The 21,359-nt window shown below is 44.8% G+C and overlaps 1 protein-coding gene across 7 annotated transcripts in view; it reads right to left on the bottom strand.

The window, feature by feature from the left end:
- Positions 1 to 240: 240 nt before the first annotated feature.
- ADRB1 (adrenoceptor beta 1) overlaps positions 241 to 21,359 on the bottom strand; it is a 57,381-nt gene continuing 36,262 nt past the window's right edge. Inside the window, exons 1-3 of one of the 7 annotated variants that reach the window (XR_015155349.1) lie at positions 8,054 to 8,603; positions 7,475 to 7,682; positions 241 to 2,724 (exon numbers count right to left, since the gene is read on the bottom strand). The gene's annotated coding sequence lies outside the window, so the exon portion shown is untranslated. Of the gene's footprint in view, positions 2,755 to 7,474; positions 7,683 to 8,053; positions 8,604 to 10,998; positions 11,049 to 21,359 lie in introns of those variants that run through there. The other 6 variants (XR_015155351.1, XR_015155350.1, XM_086377722.1 and 3 more) reach the window with 6 other exon arrangements.

Below are 21,359 nucleotides of genomic sequence, written 5' to 3'. Positions count from 1 at the left end.
GTGTCTGAACAACCCCTCAGGGAATCAAACACTGAGAAAGCAGTGAGTAAATTAGAGACCCATGACTCATTAGCAGCCGTGAAGCAGGGGTGTTCCCCTTAAGTCAATTGTTTTATTTGATAAAGAATTTTCGAACTGGGGCATGTGGACTAAAGTTCATTCTGTCTCTTACAGGATGTTAATGTCTTTGAGCCTGTGCTAGTCTGTAAGGGCTGCCATAACAAAAGACCGCAGACTGGGTGACTTAAACAACAGACATTTATTTTCTCACAGTCCCAGAGGCTAGACATCAAAGACCAAGGTGTCGGGGGTTTTCTTCTTCCTGAGGTCTCACTCCTTGGCTTGCAGAAGGCTACCGTCTTGCCAAGTCCTCACTCGGTCATCTCTCTGTGCTCCCATGATGTTCTGATGTCTTCTTTCTGTGCCCTAATATCCTTTTATTTTAAGGACACCAATCAGATTAGGACCACCCTAACAACCCCATTTTAGCTTAATTACCTCTTTTTAAAATTGATTACTTTTGTCTGCACTGGGTCTTGTTGCTATGCAGGATTTCTCTAGTTGCACCAAGTGGGGGCTATTCTCTAATTGCAGTGCGCAGGCTTCTCACTGCAGTGGCTTCTCTCTTTGCAGAGCACGGGCTCCAGGGTGCAAGGGCTCAGTAGTCGTAACACTCCAGCTTACTTGCCACACAGCATATGGACTCTTCCTAGACCAGGGATCAAACCTGTATCCCTGGTATCGGCAGGCGGTTTCTTAACCACTGGACCACCAGGGAAGTCCCTTAATTATCTCTTTAATGACACTGTCCCCAGTAGAGTCACATTCTGAGGACCTGGGGGGTAAGGCTTCCACACATGAATTTGGGGGGACACAATTCAGCCAATTCCCTGGTAGCTCACATGGTAAAGAATCCGCCTGTAATGCTGGAGACCCTGTTCGATTCCTGGGATGGGAAGATCCCCTGAAAAAGGGAAAAGCTACCCACTCCAGTATTCCAGCCTGGAGAATTCCATGGACAGAGGAACCTGGCGGGCTCAAAGAGTCAGACACGACTGAGTGACTTTCACTTTTTACTTTCAACTCAGCCCATAAGAGAGTACCAGTTTCCTCACTGGGAAAACTGGAGTAAAACTGCCCCTCCTTTCCTGTGTTGAAGCTCAAATGAGATGAAGTAAGTAAAAAAAGTGACTTTGAAGGGCATCAGATTCTACAGAAAGGAAAATTGTTATCTTACAAGGGTGAGATAAGCAGCTTAGGACTGGAGGTCTTATAGTGAAGTGAAGTTGCTCAGTCATGTCTGACTCTTTGCGACCCCATGGACTGTAGCCTACCAGGCTTCTCAGTCCATGGGATTTTCCAGGCAAGAGTACTAGAGACCAATGTAAAAGTTGTGTCCTCTATATATACCTGAGCTTTGAAGGACAAGTCTGCCAGGAAAAGATGCACTGGCAAAGATGCTGCTAAATATCATGCTTTCTTGGCTCTTTGAGCTTAAATGCCAATCACGTTTCCATTCGTTTATTCCTCACCATTGATTTCACACCTACTCTGCTGGGCACTGGGTCACTGTGATCCATTATCTACAAATGATGCAGAATGGCATGCTGGCTAGATGAATTTTATAGGAAATGTCATTAAGCAGGAGAAGACTTCTAATTTGTCTTCCTGTGCAGCTTATGGGGAGCTCTGCTAAAAATATCTCTTGCTTTCAACAACTTCCCCTGACTCTTCCTTCCTCAATCACAGGGGCCTGCTCAGGATCTGGAGGCTCAGAAGAACTCAGAGGAGGTCACCCTGGGGCAGGGAATGGAACCACATAGGTTAAACTCAGGGTGGAAAAATTCAGAGTCTGTCACTCTTAAAGACTGAATGTCTGCTACAGTGAGGCAGACATTCCTGGGTTCTATGGAAAATAAGGGTCAGTTACACACACACACAGGAGTGTACAGAAGCCAGAAGAGGTTGCACTTGTCCTTAAGTAAAGTGCAAGGCACAGGTATTCCTTACTGTTTGGGCTTCCCAAGCTCTGCAGATGCATGGCACAAGTTCATAGGGAGTAAAACAACACCATCAGGCACCCTGGATCTCTTTCTTGAATTTTGAAACTTTGAAGTTAAATGAGCATACAACCAAGCTCTGATCTCAGCCATGGGGAACCCCGTCTCTGTTGGGTTCTAGTCACCTGATGGGGTATGGGCAGGATGGGAAAAAGAGTCACATCCTCCTCAGGAATCCAAGAGCAAAGTGGGGACTGCTTTGATTTCTTTTATTTTTTTTAATGATTATTCTTTTATTTAGGTTCTCTATATCTTCCTGGCTCAAACTGGTATTTTAAACAAAATTTTCTAGAAAAATTGTTTATATTATCTATGTTGAAGTTTATAAGCCTAAACATGTTTATAGTATTTTTCTGATATTTTTTATATCCCTACTGTATGCATACCTACATATCCTTTTTTACTCCTTTGCATTTTTCTATGATTTCCTTTTTTAAAAAAGTTTATTTATTTATTTGGCTGCATTGGGTCTTAGCTGGGGCATGCGGGATCTAGTTTCCTGACCAGTGATCAAAGCTGGGCCCCTGCACTGGAAGCACAGAGTCTTAGTCATGGGCCACCGGCAAAGTCTTCTGGTGCCCAGGCCTGAATCTGAAGTCTCACAGTCCAGGAGGAGTTCCAAGAAGAGATAAGTCCACAGCCACAAAATAGATGTTGCAATAATCTGAGGCAGAAAGGAGACCCACAGTAAGCACTGAGGAGGAAAGAACAAAAGGGCATCAGATTTTGAGACTGATGCATGGCTCAGTACACTAAGAAGGTGCTCAAGAGAGCATCAGAAAGCCCATGCTACATGACAAAAGAAACCTTGAAAAAATGGGAAGAGGGACCTCGGAAATTTAACTTTTTGCCTTGGGCCAACAGACCATTTTGTGGTTCTGAAACTCCTTCGGACGTCAATCTTGCTTTATTTCCAAAAGAGGACTGGAAATCGGAATGAGGAAGCCAAGAATATCAAACAGCCTTAGATCCTTGGTTAAAAACATTAGCAGCAACATGCAGCAGAGCTCACCTCCCCCATGCTTCGCATTTCATTGTAAAAGGAAAACCACAAGCCGAATCCTGCAGAGGCTGTTATAATTAACTCACAAGCCCTCCTTTGCTTCCTAGTGGTTTCTGAGTCTCTGAGGTGCAGAAAGTAATGTGAGAAGGGGTTATTTAATAAGCGTTGTGGGAGGAGGAAACAAAAACACATTTTTAGTCCCTTTTGCTAAAAGAGTCCATCAAGTCGATTTAATTTACTGTTTTACTGTTTCCAGGCTCCGGGGAATCTTCTCTGTGGGACATTTATCTATGTCGATTTGGAATAAGAGGAGTTAACATGTGTTGATTAAGTTTTTTTTTTTTCTTTTTAATCAAGGTTTTAATAGCAAATAACAAGAGACCAAGTCTGGCCCTTCAAAGCAGAAAAAGCATTTATTAAAGTGTATTAGATGATGTCAACCCACTCCAGTGTTCTTGCCTGGAGAATCCCAGGGACGGGGGAGCCTGGTAGGCTGCCATCTATGGGGTCGCACAGAGTTGGACACGACTGAAGTGACTTTGCAGCAGCAGCAGCAGAATCCCAGGGGATGGAGAATAAAGCTTGGAGACTGTGTAATCAGCCACAATCCCTGACATCAATTCTGGGACTGTCCTCAAGGATGCTCCACTGAGTTCACTTTGGGCAAAGAGGCTATAGTTTGTCCTGGACCAGATCTCACACTGAACAAACTGCTAGGTCCTCTGTTATTAAACTGGCTGTACCGGAGAAGGCAATGGCACCCCACTCCGTACTCTTGCCTGGAAAATCCCATGGATGGAGGAGCCTGGTGGGCTGCAGTCCACGGACACGACTGAGTGACTTCACTTTCACTTTTCACTTTTATGCATTGGAGAAGGAAATGGCAACCCACTCCAGTGTTCTTGCCTGGAGAATCCTAGGGATGGAGGAGCCTGGTGGGCTGCCATCTATGGGGTCGCACAGAATCGGACACGACTGAAGCGACTTAGCAGCAGCAGCAGCAACAGTGGTCATCACAGCAGACCCCCCAAACCTGAACCAGGATCCTCTGGTTCTCAGACTGTTCCTCCTTCTCCTAAGACCTGTATGAGGATCTCCCCCCACCCCATCTTTTATGGGAAACTCAACTTGGGCCAATGGGAGGGGGCTCATGCTCTGAAACTATGCCCACATCCCTTGCTGTAGATACCCCTATTGCTTTTGCTCAGGTTGGAGTCTTTCTGTTGAGAATGACACCTGGGGCTTCAGCTTGATGGTCAATAATGTTTACAGAGGTGGTCCACTCCCCTTGCTAACTGAGCCCTCTTCTTGTTCTGCTGTGGGGCTGGCAGGCACTCCTGTTTCTTTGACTGCTTGGCTGTTAGAGCAAGCTGGTGCACGTCTAAAGGAGGGACAGGTATGAAGCCTCAAGCGGCGGTGTAATCTAGACCCATATCAGCAAAGAAAATTCTCATCTGCAGTGCTGGGCTCTTTTCCTGCAGGGAAAGCCAGGCTTATTTTTATGCAGAGTGGTCACCTTGGAAGCCCCCAAGACAGTAAAGGACCCCTACATACATGCTAAGTCATTTCAGTCGCATCTGACTCTTTGTGACCCTGAGGACTGTAGCCCACCAGGCTCCTATGTCCAGGAGATTCTCCAGGCAAGAATACTGGAGTGGGTTGCCATGCCCTTCTCCAGGGGATCTTCCTGACCCAGGAACTGAATGCATCTCCTACATTACAGGTGGATTCTTTACCTGCTAAGCCACTGGGGAAGCCCCAAAGATCCCCTACTACTCTCTATTGGCTACTGCTGTTGACACTCTTGACAATGGTTGCTGGGTCATTTATGGAAAGGACGGCTCCATCCTTTTCTTTTTCTCCATCTCCCTCTGGGGTTGGAGTATGGTACAGGGCCTGGTGCTACTTCTTCCCATGACTGGGTTATGTGTCACCCCTCACAGGTTGGTGGTACGAGGCTATATATTGAACTTTTAACCTGGTAGAATAACCAGCTCAGAACTAACTATGCCTATTTTTGCCCAGCTGTAAGCTCATCAGGAAAAAATGAGAATCATTTTTCCCCTCTTCTCCCAAGAGAGGGGCCAGATACTCTGTCCTGGGTGCTTGGACTTCTCTCATCTCAGGGGAACATTAGATGCCTGTGTTTTCAACAGTCTAGATTCCTGCAGGAGATAGGATCCATTGGAATGATGAGGGCTCTGTGGGTTGAAGGGGAGGGTGCAGGGGATGGAGGCCAGATGCAAGAAGGGAGGTTCTGAAATGGTGAAGACCCACCATAACTTGCAGGCACCACCTCGTGAAAGGGGACACCTTGGATAAAGGCCAGTTACCTGCGCATCAGGTACTGATGTCAGATGCTCTAACAGCCAAGGCAAGTGCCCCCTGGTGCCCAGCCTGGTAGGTGAGGGGTGGAGCACTCACCATTAACTGCTGCCCAGTTCCTGGACCAGGCTGGCCTGGGCTCACAGAGCTAGTGAGGCTGGCTTCCAATGCATGCACAGCAGTGAACAGATGGCTGTGGACTGCACCCATGAGGGGATTAGCTGAGCACTGCCCTTACATTTACACTTCAAGAATCATTTACAGCCCTACTAAGTTCCCTGGGTCCCTTACAACCCAAGACTGGTGGTGGGAGCGCCAAAGAATAAAATAGATTCTGGACTTCTCCCTGATCCTTAAAATACCTTATTTTGGAAAGTTAAAATGTACAGAAAGACGCTTACTCCTTGGAAGGAAAGTTATGACCAACCTAGATAGCATATTCAAAAGCAGAGACATTACTTTGCCAACAAAGGTTCGTCTAGTCAAGGCTATGGTTTTTCCTGTGGTCATGTATGGATTTGAGAGTTGGACTGTGAAGAAGGCTGAGCACCGAAGAATTGATACTGTTGAACTGTGGTGTTGGAGAAGACTCTTGAGAGTCCCTTGGACTGCAAGGAGATGCAACCAGTCCATTCTGAAGGAGATCAGCCCTGGGATTTCCTTGGAGGGAATGATGCTAAAGCTGAAACTCCAGTACTTTGGCCACCTCACGCGAAGATTTGACTCATTGGAAAAGACTCTGATGCTGGGAGGGATTGGGGGCAGGAGGAGAAGGGGACGACAGAGGATGAGATGGCTGGATGGCATCACTGACTCGATGGACGTGAGTCTGAGTGAACTCTGGGAGTTGGTGATGGACAGGGAGGCCTGGCATGCTGCAATTCATGGGGTCGCAAAGAGTCGGACACGACTGAGTGACTGAACTGAACTGAACTGAACAGAAATGTTGCAGAGATAGTTCAGAGAATTCCTGTCTACCCTTCACTCAATTTGCTCCAAACTGAGGCAAATTGAGTGAGGGGTAGGCCCTGTGAACCAGTGACTTTTCTGGCACCTTGTTAAAACTCAGACACCATCATTGGTACACAATATTAAATAAACTCCAAACTTAATTTGGATGTAACTAGTTTTTTCCACGAATGTCCTCTTTCTGTTCCAGGATCTAATCCAGGGTCTCCTCAGTCTCCTCTCTGATCTATGGCAGTTTCTCAGTCTTCCCTAGTTTTTCATGACCTTGACATCTTTAAGGAGAGCTGGCCAGCTATCCTGTAGAATGTCCCTGGGTTTCACATGTTTTTCTCATATTAGGCTTGGGCTGGGGAACTTGGGGACTTGCCCTTTTCATCCCATTACATCATATCAGAGGGATCCTGACACCCACATAACATCACCAGTAAGGTCAGCTCTCATCACTTGTTGAAGGAGGTATCTGCAAAGTTTCACCACTGTCAAGTCACTGTTTCCATTTCCATAGTCTATTCTTTAAAAGCCATCCAACCCTGTTTTATTTGCAATAGAAAAATAAAGAAATGAGATGCTGCTTGCAGCTGAGTGTGGTGGAACAATTCCTGCCTGGTATATTTATTCTTGAACAAGGGTTTTCTTGAAGCCCTCTGCCTCAACCAAAAGTAGCAACTCTAATGGTAGAAATTTCAGGCTCTGTGACAGTTGGGCGTGGGCGTATGGGCTTGGGCGATAAATGTAAGCAGTGTTCTCATCCTACCACTCAGCCAGTGCCCTGCTCCTCCGCCTATGTATAGAGCCAGAGCACGGAGGATCCTGCTCATAAAATATTAGCACAGACTTGAAAACTTAACACACCTACCTATATCTAAGGGACTGTCCTTCTCCTTAGTCTCTAATACAGGGTGTGAGTGCAGATTTAGAAGGGGTGATGATTGTTTACCCAGGACAAGCAGAGCCTATTCAGTTGAAGATGTAATAGAGAGGAATATGGCTCCCTTTCTATTTCAAGCCCACAGTGCAGTTGCCAATGAGACAGTCATTACTTTGCAGGAGCAAGACCTTCCCTACATCTTAGAGACTAGATCCGATATAAGGATGAAAATAGGTATGCAACCCTCACCTGTGTTTCTGCTCATCAAGGAGAAAGATGCTGCTCTCCAAGTCTTGTTGTGGCCACTTCCAGCTCCAGGTATCACTTTCAGTGCCTCTTATTTTCCCAATTGTTCTGAGGACCCTGTGAGTTATGGATTTTCAGGCTTAATGCTTTAGACAGAAAGTACTTCTGTGGTTGGAATCGGCAGGAAGACTCTATGAATCATTCAGAGTATCTGAAATGACAAAGTAAATTATTGGAACATTGCAGAAGTTGTTTATTGGGCTTCTAACTCAAAGGGAAACAAGGGATTTAGCAGCAGATTTACAGCAATAAAGCATGGCAATGTTTATTCACACTTTGTACTGCCAGCATTAAAATTCAGTTCCATAAGTCTTTGACTTGGGCCTGTAGCAGAAATCATCTCAGAATATCTCTCTGACGTGGGTTGTGTGACAGCAGTTCGGCAGAAGGCTGGAGTGAGGCATAGATGTGAGAGGAGTCTTGAAGAGGCCCTGGAGACTAGGGTGGGGCCTCAGGGGGCTTCTGAAATTAGGAAGGCCCAGCTGCACCCTGAGCCTCCTCGAGATGGAGGCTGAAACTTACCTCACACATTCACCTCCAGTTGGCTCTACCTTGATCTTTTATTTAAACACCTTTTGCTGAAAGTCAGGCTCTGGGGTGGAGGACTAGAACCAGATTTCACCTCTGCTCCTAAGAGGTTCACAGCTTGGTGGGGGTGCGAGCAGGAGGAGAGTGATGCGAAAGAGACATGAACAACCGGGCAGTTAAACCAGTGCCTGGAGTTGCCTAGGTGACGACGTGGGGTAGGAGTTGGGGGAGGGATTCTAGGGAAAGACGGAGCAAAAGACCCAAGAGGCAGACTGGGAGAGCTGCAGGTTAACTATCCCAAGCTGCGGGTTAACTACGCCAACCCATATAACTATCCCTACGTTATATCCCAATGTAAATAGCAATGAGATGTTGCTTCTCTTTAAGAAAAAAAAAAATGACGTAGCAATTAAACTTCATTTGGAAAAATAAACACAACGACTGAGTTAAGAAGGTCTGGGAAAAGCATAATGAGCAGAGAAGAAGCCTTAACTATTACAGGAGATCTGTATGTGCGCAGCCACTCAGTCGCGTCTGATTCCGTGTGGCCCCAGGGACAGTAGCCTGCCAGGCTCCTCTGTCCATGAGATTCTCTAGACAAGAATACTGGAGTGGGTTACCACTTTCTATGCCAGGGGATCTTTCTGACCCAGGGATTGAACCTCCATCTCCTGTGTCTCCTGCATTGGCAGGTAGATTCTTTATGACTAATGCCACCTTGGAAGCCCAAGGAGCTCTGAAAACTACTTTAAAACTCTATGCTATGGGCAAAAGAATTGATAAGTGGCTGGACAGAACACAACAGTCAACCTAAAGAGACCCCAGAATATTTAAGTACGCATCCACTCCAGTGTTCGTGCCTGGAGAATCCCAGGGACGGGGGAGCCTGGTGGGCTGCCGTCTATGGGGTCCCACAGAGTCAGACACGACTGAAGTGACTTAGCAGCAGCAGCAGCAGCAGCAGTATAGCATTAAAGGGCCCAATGGAGAAAGATTTGGATTCGTCAAAAAATGGTAGAAATTTTGTAAAAGATTAAAATTACAGCCTCACCTGATAGGTAACAATGCATCACAGGTGGATTAGTTTGAAAGTAAAACACGAAGCTTTTTAAAATCAGAAGGAAATATCAGAATTGAGTACTTTCTACATGCTGCATCAATACAATAAACTATTTTCAAAAAAATGAGATTTTTCCAACAAAATAAAATAAGTTCTTAAGTGTCTAAAGCAATAATAAGCAACCAAAAAGACAAATGACAAAAATAATTTAATGCTGTGACAAAGGGTACATGGCCTTATTTTACAAGCAAACTTCACAAAATGTTAAGAAAAAAGTGCACCAAAAAATAGACAAAGGACATGAACAGAAGTGCAGATACTCAAAAAACACGAAAGAATGTTCAGTCTTAGAGATAAAGAAAGAATGCACAATAAGATTAAAAGGTAGCTTGTTTTCACCTACCAACATAGCAAAGATTTTAAAATAGGGAACTTGGGCAATGTGTACTATGAGCCTTGAGATTATGTATATTACCTTTGACTCCAAATTCCACTTTTAGGAATCTGTCTGAAGGCGTGAATTTTGAAAATAATTATTTTAGCCATAAAAATAATGTAAATTCACATGTACATTTTATTTTGTTATATTGAGTACTATTTGTTAAGATAGAAAGCTATAGTGTATTTTAGTTAACAGGTTAACACTTTAATTTATAATATTAAGTATTTGGATGTTGCTAACTAATTAGCTGTGCTATTTATGAAATTGCTTTTCAGTATTATCACATTAAATATTATATTTGCTATCCAAAAGAACCACAAGTTAATCTCTTTGGAAATTTTTCAACTCATTAAGTATTGTGAAAATAACCTCATTTTTAAAAAAGCAAACTCTCCTTTCATAAATTTATGCTATGCCCAAAACCCACAAAATTATATCTGATAGTCTCCTCTTTTATGTCATTTTATAATACTGTAAAAACAGAAAGTTTTGTTAAGTGCAGCTGAATTGTTAAGTCGCTAGTACTATGACAATAGGCAAGTTACTTAACCTCTGTGAACCTGTTTCTTTTAAATTTAAAAAAAAATTTTAATTTTAATTACAAAGTTATTTTATATTGGAGTATAGTTGATTAACAGTGTTGTCTTATTTCAGGTGTATAGCAAAGTGATAAGTTAAACATATACATGTATCTAGTCTTTTTCAAATTCTTTTCTCAGGTTATTACAGAGTATTGAGTAGAGCTCCCTGTACTGTACAGAAGAACCTCTATTTCTTTATCTTTAAAATGGGATTTTGCTGTTAGATTAATTCCCTAAAGAATCAGAGTGTGTGAGTCGCTCAGTTGTGTCTGACTCTTTGCGACCCCATGGTCTGAAGCCTGCCAGACTCCTCAGTCCATAGAATTCTCCGGGCAAGGACACTGGTGCATGCTAAATCACTTCAGTTGTGTCCAGCTCTTTTTGACACCATGGACTATAGCCCGCCAGGCTCCTCTGTCCATGGGACTCTCCAGGCAAGAATATTGGAGTGGGTTGGCATTTCCTTCTCCAGAGTGGATAACCATTCCTTTCTCTAGGGGATCTTTCTAACCTAGGGATTGAACCCGGGTCTCTTGCATTGCAGGCAGATTCTTTATTGTCTGAACCATCAGGGCAGAGGGCACATGAAAATTGCTTAATAAATGGTGTCCATGTTTCTGGGAGATCATTCTGTTCCAACTCCTGAGCATGTATTTGCTGACTGAGTTGAATTAACAGGTAAACCACCATTTCGTGTTTAGGAAATTGGCAAAGGAGAGAAAGGAGAGGATTTTGGAAGCTTTCTCCATTTAGAAAAGGAGAGAAGGAAAGGATTTTGGAAGCTTCTAAGGATCTTGGTGCTTGTTATAGAAAAGCAGGTGGGCACCATATAAAATAAACTAGTCCAAGCACTCACATGGGAGAAGAAAGCAGGTGCTCATGGGAAATGGTGAAGCATCGATCAGCCTAGGCAAAAAAATGAAAAACAAAAAATATCAATTGGCCGTGCCAGTTTCCAGGATACATCAGGAAGCTTCTGAAAATATTGCTCCCCTTGAGCTTGAAAAAAACTGCTCTGAGGTCTTAGTATGTGCCTGTCAGAAATGCCTGTCGCTCCTTGTGTCAACATAAACGTACCCACTGGTGCTTCTGCTTGACGCAAAAGACTTAAAGCAGGTGCAGAGACTAGGTTAATAGGACAGCTTCTGGGTGGGGTGACCTCTAGCTGGCTCCTGGATTCCCACCGAAGAAACGGAAACAGCCTGTCTTAGAGCTGGAAAGTAAGGGCGACTGACTGCCACATGCCAGGAACAGGGAGGAATCTCTGTCATCTACAGCTTACATCTGGCCAGATTCAAGGATGAGGGACCACATCTGTACTGCAGGCATCAGAAGTCTGCCCCCCAGAGACCACAGCTCGTGAAACTTCAAAGCCCGACTGGCCACATCCAAGAATTCCTGGGGCTTCTGTTCTCACGGTCCCCTCTGCCTCTGACCCCTCTGACCCTCACACTGCTGCCCTGGCTTGGCCCCCAGTTCAGCCTGATCAGAAACTCAAACCCTTCAACCCTTTCCACAAAGAATTCACTCAGCCCAGGCACTTCACGAGTTTAGCTGTGTTAACTCAAGTTGTCCTCCACTGTGAACTCTTTTGCACCCCCAAGAGACATTTGGTAGTGTCTGGAAACATCTCTGGTTGTCACAACTGGAGGAGATGAGCTAGTGGCATCTCCTGGGGAGAGGCCAGGGATGCGGCCCCCATGACAAATAAGGACCCAGCCCCCAATGTCTCAGTGGTGACACTGAGAAACTCTACCTTACCTGAAGATGTAAATGCCACGGGCCTGGTGGCATTGCACTGTCCATGGGTTTCTGCCATCTCCATGACTTCCCCTTTTCCTTTTCCTCTCTTTCCACCTCTCTCTTTCTCTCTCTTTTCCTTCTCAGGAGCCAAATGCCTCTCCCTGTCTCAGGGTCCACAATTCCACAATCATCTTCAGTAGTAAAATCATCTTTAGTAATACAAATATGCCTTTGGAGTCTCATCCCCTCTATCAAGCAGCTGATCAACTTATTTCTTCCAAACACAGTGCTCTCCTGAATAGGAATTCTGGTAAATACAATTCCATTCTCTTATTAAATACAGGTATAAAGGAACTACTTACCTGGGAAGTGGAAGAGGCTTAGAACCCCCTCCCCCCACGAGGATCCACCAAACCCAAGGGTGAGGGCTGGAGAGTGGGTGGGGATGGTGGGGGCAGAGAAGGGAGGAAGAGAAGCACCAAGTTCACCAGCTCTTTAGTATCTTTGGGGTGCAGTCGTTTCCAGCTCCAGCTCTTGGAGTGGACTATGGTCTCAGGCAGAGACGGGGAACACGGAGCTGCTTTCTCAGAGCACAGTTGCCTCAGGCAGAACATCTCTGTCACTGTAGATGTGAGAAGGTGTCTCTGGCATGTGGGTGAAGTCTTCTAACCTGGAGCCTAGGGTGCTGCCTTCTTCCCTGCTTTTTTCCCCCAACCTCCACCATCTACTCTGCCGAAGCAGCCGGACCCAGTCTGACCTAGCAAAGTGAAGCTAGAGTCAATCTCCTGTGTGAAAAATTCAAACAGGTGACCCCATCATTTGGAATGATTGTACCTCAGCTCCCAACTCTCCCCTCTCTCTGAAAGGCTTGACTCAGACAGAATGCATGAGACCCAGAGGAACTCCAAGCTTCTGAAGAAGGGAACCCGTCAGATGAATCAAGCAAATATGCAAAATAAACTATGAAATCAACTCAGTGCAAAAAAAAAAGAATCTGATTTGTGTTCTCAGTAAGATCCAAGGGGAAATGGCTGCTGGGAAAACAGTTGAAGCAAATTTGAGGAGGAGATATCTGAAAGCAGGAGAGGCAGCCCAGAGATGAAAAATGTGATTGCCAAATTACAAACCCCAACGGAGGCACTGGATGCCACAGAAATGTAAATCAAGGAAGGGGAAGATAAGGTTAGGAAACTCTCCCAGAACCCAGAGGAAAAATAAAAAAGATGATGGGGCAAGTTTAATAACAATAAATATTATTTCAAAAAGTGATTGGGGAATAGAAGAAGGTGGAATGGAAACAAAAAGCTACTCTGAAAAGTGCTGGTCTGGGAGAATGAAGATGTGCATAGAAAGAGTGAATTCAGAGCTTACGAGGAAGTACAACGTAGCCCAAGAACAGGTGGAAATAAGCCTCATGAAATTAAGATTCAGCAAAGGGTGAGGCTTGTCTGGGCTCTGCCACTCTGGCCACCAGCAATTTGACAGTAGTATTTAGAGAGAGTCTGTACAGACCACACATTCTCCTCTAACAAAAGCTACAAGAGTTCTCTAATCCAGGGTTTGAGGTAGACAATTAAAAAGATCTGATAAGATTAACTAGAAGCCACTGTTATTAAATGAGAATTGCAGTTTAGTGCAGCTAATTGAAGAATAATTTATATTGTGCATAAGCATTTCATGGAAATACATATTCTGAACTTCTGGTGTAGATGATTAGTGTATTAATTTCCTGGGCATGGGGAGGCAGGTGAAAAACCTCAGATAGCGTGGCTGAGAGAACAGTCCTTTTTTCCTCTGGTCTGGCTTACTCTTCTGCCTATGTCCAGCTACTCCTTTTCTGTAGGTCTTATCCCGGGCTGAGAACCAGAGTCACCATTTTAGTTTCAGTTTCTGCTGATGCTCTTGTTCACAGGATTGTTGTGGTTGTTTGTTTTTGGGTGCAGTCTTAGCATCTAGGCTGGTGTTGAGTCCACCGGCTTGTCCTCGCTCCCTTTCACCAGTGTGCGCTCCTGGTTCTCTGTCCCATGTCCGCCTGCTCTCGGATGCAATGTTCAGTTCTTCAGAGTGTGCATATGGTTTGCCAATGGAAGGGCTTCACTTTTATTTGAAAGGGGAAAATCAGTTCTTAAGTGGAATGTGAGATGAAGGTGTATCCTGGATTCTGTGATACTCCTCCGTCAGGTCAGTTCAGTTCAGTCATTCAGTCATGTCCGACTCTTTGCGACCCCATGAATCGCAGCACGCCAGGCCTCCCTGTCCATCACCAACTCCCGGAGTTCACTCAGACTCACGTCCATCGAGTCAGTGATGCCATCCAGCCATCTCATCCTCTGTCATCCCCTTCTCCTCCTGACCCCAATCCCTCCCAGCATCAGAGTCTTTTCCAATGAGTCAAATCTTCGCGTGAGATGGCCAAAGTACTGGAGTTTCAGCTTCAGCATCATTCCCTCCAAGGAAATCCCAGGGCTGATCTCCTTCAGAATGGACTGGTTGGATCTCCTTGCAGTCCAAGGGACTCTCAAGAGTCTTCTCCAACACCACACTTCAAAAGCATCAATTCTTTGGCGCTCAGCTTTCTTCACAGTCCAACTCTCACATCCATACATGACTACTGGAAAAACCATAGCCTTGACTAGATGGACCTTTGTTGGCAAAGTAATATCTCTGCTTTTGAATATGCTATCTAGGTTGGTCATAACTTTTCTTCCAAGGAGTAAGCATCTTTTAATTTCATGGCTGCAGTCACCATCTGCAGTGATTTTGGAGCCCCCGAAAATAAAGTCTGACACTGTTTCCACTGTTTCCCCATCTATTTCCCATGAAGTGATGGGATCAGATGTCATGATCTTCGTTTTCTGAATGTTGAGTTTTAAGCCAACTTTTTCACTCTCCTCTTTCACCTTCAACAAGAGGCTTTTTAGTTCCTCTTCACTTTCTGCCATAAGGGTGGTGTCATCTGCATATCTGAGGTTATTGATATTTCTTCCGGCAATCTTCCATGGAGCACCTTAAAACCCCCTCCCTAGCTGTTGCTCAAGCTTTCCCATCAAGTAACACCTGCCTGTTCTCACACGGACACAGAAGCACCACTCAGTGCTATATCAGCACCCAAGTCTTGTTACCAGCCCTGGGGAATAAGCTGCTGGGTAGCGGAGGAGACTCTCTGCTCCAGAGCTCTGAAATTAACAAATGTGAACTTAACAACCAGTTGAGAGAGATGGGCCAGGAGATTGCAGGTCATCTGTAGAGGCTGGAAAAACCTCCTTGATCCCTGCCCACTTTGGCAGAGCCAGAGAATTCTTGTGGCTCTGAAGTCCTGAGTGGGAAATGAAATGGACTTTGGAGCTCAGATAGTGCTGGAATGCCTTCAGAAGAACAATCGAGGAGTGTAGTTTATGTAGATAGGCTTGAAGGATTCCTTCTTTTCATTTTTATTCGTATGTACTATTTGGTTTACTTTACCAGGTGTTTATTTTGTTTTTCTGTAAAGTTAAGCTAGTTAAAACACAAATAAAACAAAGAGGAACTGCTGGCCAGGATTGAAGTAGTGGTGGGCTCAAAGCCTAGGCGCTTAGGAGGTCTCTTAAGTTGTGTAGATCTGAGTCCACCACAGCCTGGCATGAATGACACATTAACCAGGAAATAGGAGCTAGACTGGGGAGGACAGAGAGAGTGTGGGCTGGGGAAAGAGCCCTAGCTTGGAGCCTTGAGCAGCCCAAAGAAGCCTTGACTGTGGTTTGATGGTAAAGCATATAGCCATGGCCTTGCAAGACCGAGTGTGGTAGATTAGCACGGCAGTTGTCCTCAGAGAATTCCACCTCCATGCCCTTGGGAGGCTCCTCCCCTGGTGACTCTGGTTTTGATGAAATGCCTTGCTTTGGCCAAATGGGATATCCACAAACAGGATATAAGAAGCCTGAAAAGTTTATACTGAGGTTTGCTGTATTGGAATGTTGCCTGCCTGTTAGAGACACATGACCCAGTTGGCAGCTAACACCAACCTCCAGACATTGCATGTGAGGGCACATTAGACCACTCAGCCCAAGCTGAGTTGCCAGGTGGATGGCTTCAACTGAACAAGGCACCCTAGGCAGATCCAGCCCAAGAACCACTAGGCAAACATGAAAGTGAAAGTCGCTCAGTCGTGCCCAACTCTTTGCGACCCCATGGACTATACAGCCTATGGAATTCTCCAGGCCAGAACACTGGAGTGGCTAGCCTTTTTCCTCTCCAGGGGATCTTCCCAACCCAGAGATGGAACCCAGGTCTCCCTCACTGCAGGTGGATTCTTTACCGGCTGAGCCACAGGGAAGCCCAAGAATATTGAAGTGGGTAGCCTATCCCTTCTGCAAAGGATCCTCCCAACCCAGGAATCAAACCAGGGTCTCTTGTATTGCAGGTGGATTCTTTACCAACTGAGCTATCAGGGAACCAGCCCAAACTTCTGACACCTAGAATAAATAGAACGGTTGTTGTTTTAAGCTCTAGGTCTTATGTGGTTTACTGTGTGCATCTATTGGTCATATCCACCTCTTTGTGACCCCATGGACTGTAGCCCACCAGGCTCCTCTGTCCATGGAGTTCTTCAGGCAAGAGTACTGGACTGAATTGCCATTCCTTAATTATGTGTTAGCATTTAACTGATAAACCTGTCAAATGTCTCCTTACAGTTTACACCTAGTACCTTGCTCTGCACACACAAAAATGTGATCAATAACGAATCCTCCTACAGCTTTTATTTAAGGAGATACAGAGGGAGAGAATGAAAAATAGCATGGGACAGTGAGAGTTGGGTGTCTCATCCCCTGGTGACTCATGTTTACCTCTAGATTGGAGATCTCATCTTCTATCATTCAGTTCTGTTCAGTTCAGTCTCTCAGTTGTGTCTGACTTTTTGGGACCCCATGAACCACAGCATGCCAGGCCTCCCTGTCCAACACCAACTCCCAGAGTTCACCCAAACTCATGTTTATTGAGTCGCTGATGCCATCTAACCATCTCATCCTCTGTCATCCCCTTCTCCTCCTGCCCTCAAATCTTTCCCAGCATCAGGGTCTTCTCAAATGAGTCAGCTCTTTGCATCAGGTGGCCAAAGTATTGGAGTTTCAGCTTCAACATCAGTCCTTCCAATGAACACCCAGGACTGATCTCCTTTAGGATGGACTGGTTGGATCTCCTTGCAGTCCAAGTGACTCTTAAGAGTCTTCTCCAACACCACAATTCAAAAGCATCAATTCTGCACTCAGCTTTCTTTATAGTCCAACTCTCACATCCATATATGGCCACTGGAAGAACCATAGCCTTGACTAGACAGACCTTTGTTTAGGTTAAGTTGAATGATATCAACAAATTCTGTTTTCTCTCTGATTGTATTAAAAGGTCAAAAATGTGTTTTCAACAATTGAAGGAGAGAATTTTACCCAGTTCTCTATCTGCATTCTTCTCTCCAGTGAGGTGGTTTGAGGGCATTAAGGGAGAAACCTGGATAAAGGGTTCATGTCACAGGAGCCCCAAGGCTACTGCGCTGAGCTTCTCCTCATTCCAGGAGCCCAGTAGGTTCTGCTGGAATGAGTCACACTCCTTTAGATGCTACCAATGAACTTGCAGTGTGCTCCTCCCTTCACTGGGAGAGGAAAATCACGCTTAATGCATAGTACTGAAGCTGAATTTTTTTCATGAAAATTTTCATGAGAAAAAAAGGGATCTTGTAATTTCAAAGGATAGTTTTGGGAACTCCCAAACAAGTAGTTTGTCTTTCTGGCCCCCTGTTTGCACAGCCAATTATTTAAATAATTTGTTAATGATTACATTTATAGTGATTGATAAGTCTAATTGAAAAGTGAAACAGATTCTATGTTAACTAGAGCCCTTCTTCTCAGGTTTATGTAATGAATCATATCTTTCTTATCTCTTCTTCATGGAGAGGCCAACCTGGCTGTAATTCATGTTTCTCAAATATGGGTACCCTATGGGTACCCAAAGAAATGCCGTGCACACATTGATCTGTCTAAACCTCTGAGGAAGGTTAGCCTCTTTCTTCCTTCCTGTACCTTGACCACAGCGGAAGAAGCAGCAGTCACGTGAGGAAGTTTACTGTACAGGTGCAACTTCAAAACATCTTTCCAACAGCCACTGCGACATCAAGGACAAACCCCAGGGCAGGCTTGCCCAGGGCACCGCTGAATGGCATCCCAGATGGAGTTCCTTCCTGGGGGCATCCCAGGCTGCCATCTGGGTGTCTGCCCTTCCTTAGCCTGAGACTTCAGGGGCACATCAGACTTTGCTATGACTGGACATCAAAGACTTAAGCTTATAGTTGAACTCTGTACTCTGGAGGTTCAACAGAAAACCTCCTCAGTAATAGGTATATCTGATTGATATACACACTATCTTACTGTCTATTTATTCAGTAATGAGTCAGTCAAAAAGCAACTGCCTGTTTTGAATGATCCAGTTTGCTAGATATAGTACGCTACCAGAGAAACATAATGTTTCTGGTCAAGCAGATGTGTGTTCTACATATTAGAAAACTAAAGTCAAATCAAGAAAGATAAGAGGGGACGTGGAAGCAGCCTAGATGTCCATCGACCAGCGAATGGATACAGAAATTGTGGTACATATATACAATGGAATATTAGTCAGCTATAAAAAAGAATGCATTCAAGTCAGTCCTAATGAGGTGGATGAACCTAGGGCCTGTTATATAGAGTGAAGTAAGCCAGAAAAAGACAAATATTGTGTATTAATACATATGTGTGGACTCTAGAAAGATGGCACCGAGGAACCTACTTGCAGTGCAGCGATGGAGGGTGGCGCTGGTGGTAAAGAACCTGCCTGTCACTGCAGGAGATATAGAGGCCTGGGTTCGATCCTTGGGTTGGGAAGATCCCCTGGAGGAGGGCATGGCAACCCACTCCAGTGTTCTTGCCTGGGAATGCCCAAGAACAGAGGAGCCTGGTGGGCTATGGGCCATAGGCTCACAAAGAGTTGGACATGACTGAAGTGACTTGGCACACACACACAATGGAGATGCAGACACAGAGCACAGACTTGTGGACACAGAGGGGGAAGGAGAGGGTGGGATGAATTGAGAGAGTAGTATGGAAGCATACACATTATCATATGTAAAGCAGATAGCAAGTGGGAATGTGCTGTGTGACTCAGCGAGGTCAGCTCAGTGCTCTGTGACCACCTAGCACGGTGGAGTGGGGTAGGAGGTGAGAAGGGGGTCCAGGAGGGAGGAGACCTGTGTATGCCTGTGGCTGATTCATGTGATGTATAGCAGAAAACAATACAACATTGTAAAGCAATCATTCCCAAGTTAAAAAAAAGAAAGAGGAAAAAACTCTGCGCCGCATGCACACAGAAACAAATGAGCCCCACTGTATTTCAAAGGAATAACACAATAGTGCTAAAGAGGCCTGGGGCGGGAGAACGAATCCAAGAGAGGGGGAAAAAATTGCCAGTTAATCTTGAACTCTTTTCAGTAGCTTTGTTTTGTGAGGTGACATGGGTGTGTCAATGAGTGTCATAGAATTGAGCAAGTGAGTAAATGTGCCGATACTGGGGGACCTGAGGTCATTCCTGGGGAGGGAGGGATGTGCAAACGTGAACTGGAGGAAAACAGGGAAGCACCCGATAAGACCGGTGTCAGTGCAACTGCCGAGGTCTGTTCTTAACCTCTGAGCTTGTTTTGAGTCTTTGATCTCTTGCCTCTGTATCTCTGCATATCCTTTTCCCATCACAAAGAATTCCCTTCCTATCACTTCAGTGTATTCAAGCCATGCCCTTTCTCCACCATGTCTTCTATCTTCTCTCACTGTTTGGGAGTGATTTCCTCTTCTCTGAACTTCCACGTTTCCATAACTGAAATTTGTGAAAAGCACATTAATGTCTACCTTAGAACAAATTATTTATGGGTGTATAATCTTACACCCATAAGGAGAGTGAAAAAGTTGGCTTAAAGCTCAACATTCAGAAAACGAAGATCATGGCATCCGGTCCCATCACTTCATGGCAAATAGATGGGGAAACAGTGGCTGACTTTATTTTTTTGGGCTCCAAAATCACTGCAGATGGTGATTGCAGCCATGCAATTAAAAGATGCTTACTCCTTGGAAGGAAAGTTATGACCAACCTAGACAGCATATTAAAAAGCAGAGACATTGCTTTGTCAACAAAGGTCCGTCTAGTCAAGGCTATGGTTCTCCCAGTGGTCATGTATGGATGTGAGAGTTGGACTATAAAGAAAGCTGTGCACCGAAGAATTGATGCTTTTGAACTGTGGTGTTGGAGAAGACTCTTGAGAGTCCCTTGGACTGCAAGGAGATCCAACCAGTCCATCCTAAAGGAGATCAGTCCTGGGTGTTCATTGGAAGGACTGATGTTGAAGCTGAAACTCCAATATTTTGGCCACCTCATGCAAAGAGCTGACTCATTTGAAAAGACCCTGATGTTGGGAAAGATTGAAGGCAGGAGGAGAAGGGGATGACAGAGGATGAGATGGTTAGATGGCATCACCGACTCAATGGACATGAGTTTGGGTAAACTCTGGGAGTTGGTGATGTACAGGGAGGCCTGGCATGCTGCGGTTCATAGGGTCCCAAAGAGTTGGACACGACTGAGTGACTGAACTGAACTGAACTGAATCTTACCTGGGTTTCCCAAGTGGCTCAGTGAGTAAAGAATCCATCTACAATGCAGTTGACATGGATTCAATATCTGGGTTGGAAAGATTCCCCTGGAGGAGGAAATGACAACCCACTACAGTATTCCTGACTAGAGAATCCCATGGACAGAGGAACCTGGTAGCTACGGTCCATAGCGTCGCAAAGAGTCAGACACAACTGAAATGACTGAGCATATGCATATACAACCTCAACTACTATAAGCACTTTTTAAAAATATTTTTATTTCTTTATTTGGCTACACTAGGTCTTAGTCACAATGTGCGGGGTCTAGTTCCCTGACCGGGGATTGAACCCAGATCCCCTGCTTTGGGAACATGGAGTCTTAACCACTGGACCATCATGAAGGTCCCTACGAGCCCTTTTTGATGAAGGAGTATTGACTGATTCTTTTTTGTTTCTCACATGTGCCAAGGAATTCAATCATGACTTGTTCAACAAAAGAAGGAAGGAATTATTTTAAGGAGAACAGATGCAACACTCTGCAAAGATCTGAAAATGTAATCACACATAGTCTAGAGAGGGAAGATATACCCTGATGATGATAAGTTTCAGTTCTAACAAGCTCATGGTGGATCCACAGTGTGACACGGCATTCAGAAAGTGAGTGAGGTTGCAGGACACAATGGCAGAGTATAATTTTAGAACAAGGAAGGTGATTGGGCCATCAGCAGACTATTTTCTGGTGTTTGATTTTATATTTTTGGTATTGTGTTCAACTTGCTAAAATCATGATTTAAGAGCCATGTGAGTGGCATATTCAAAACCATATCATGGGGAGAATGTG

The sequence above is a fragment of the Bos grunniens genome, chromosome 26, assembly GCF_055505025.1.
Source record: "Bos grunniens cultivar Pamir isolate PY7600 chromosome 26, Bosgru_T2T1.0, whole genome shotgun sequence".
Taxonomy (NCBI): Eukaryota; Metazoa; Chordata; class Mammalia; order Artiodactyla; family Bovidae; genus Bos; species Bos grunniens.
This window is presented reverse-complemented; position numbering and strand designations above follow the sequence as displayed.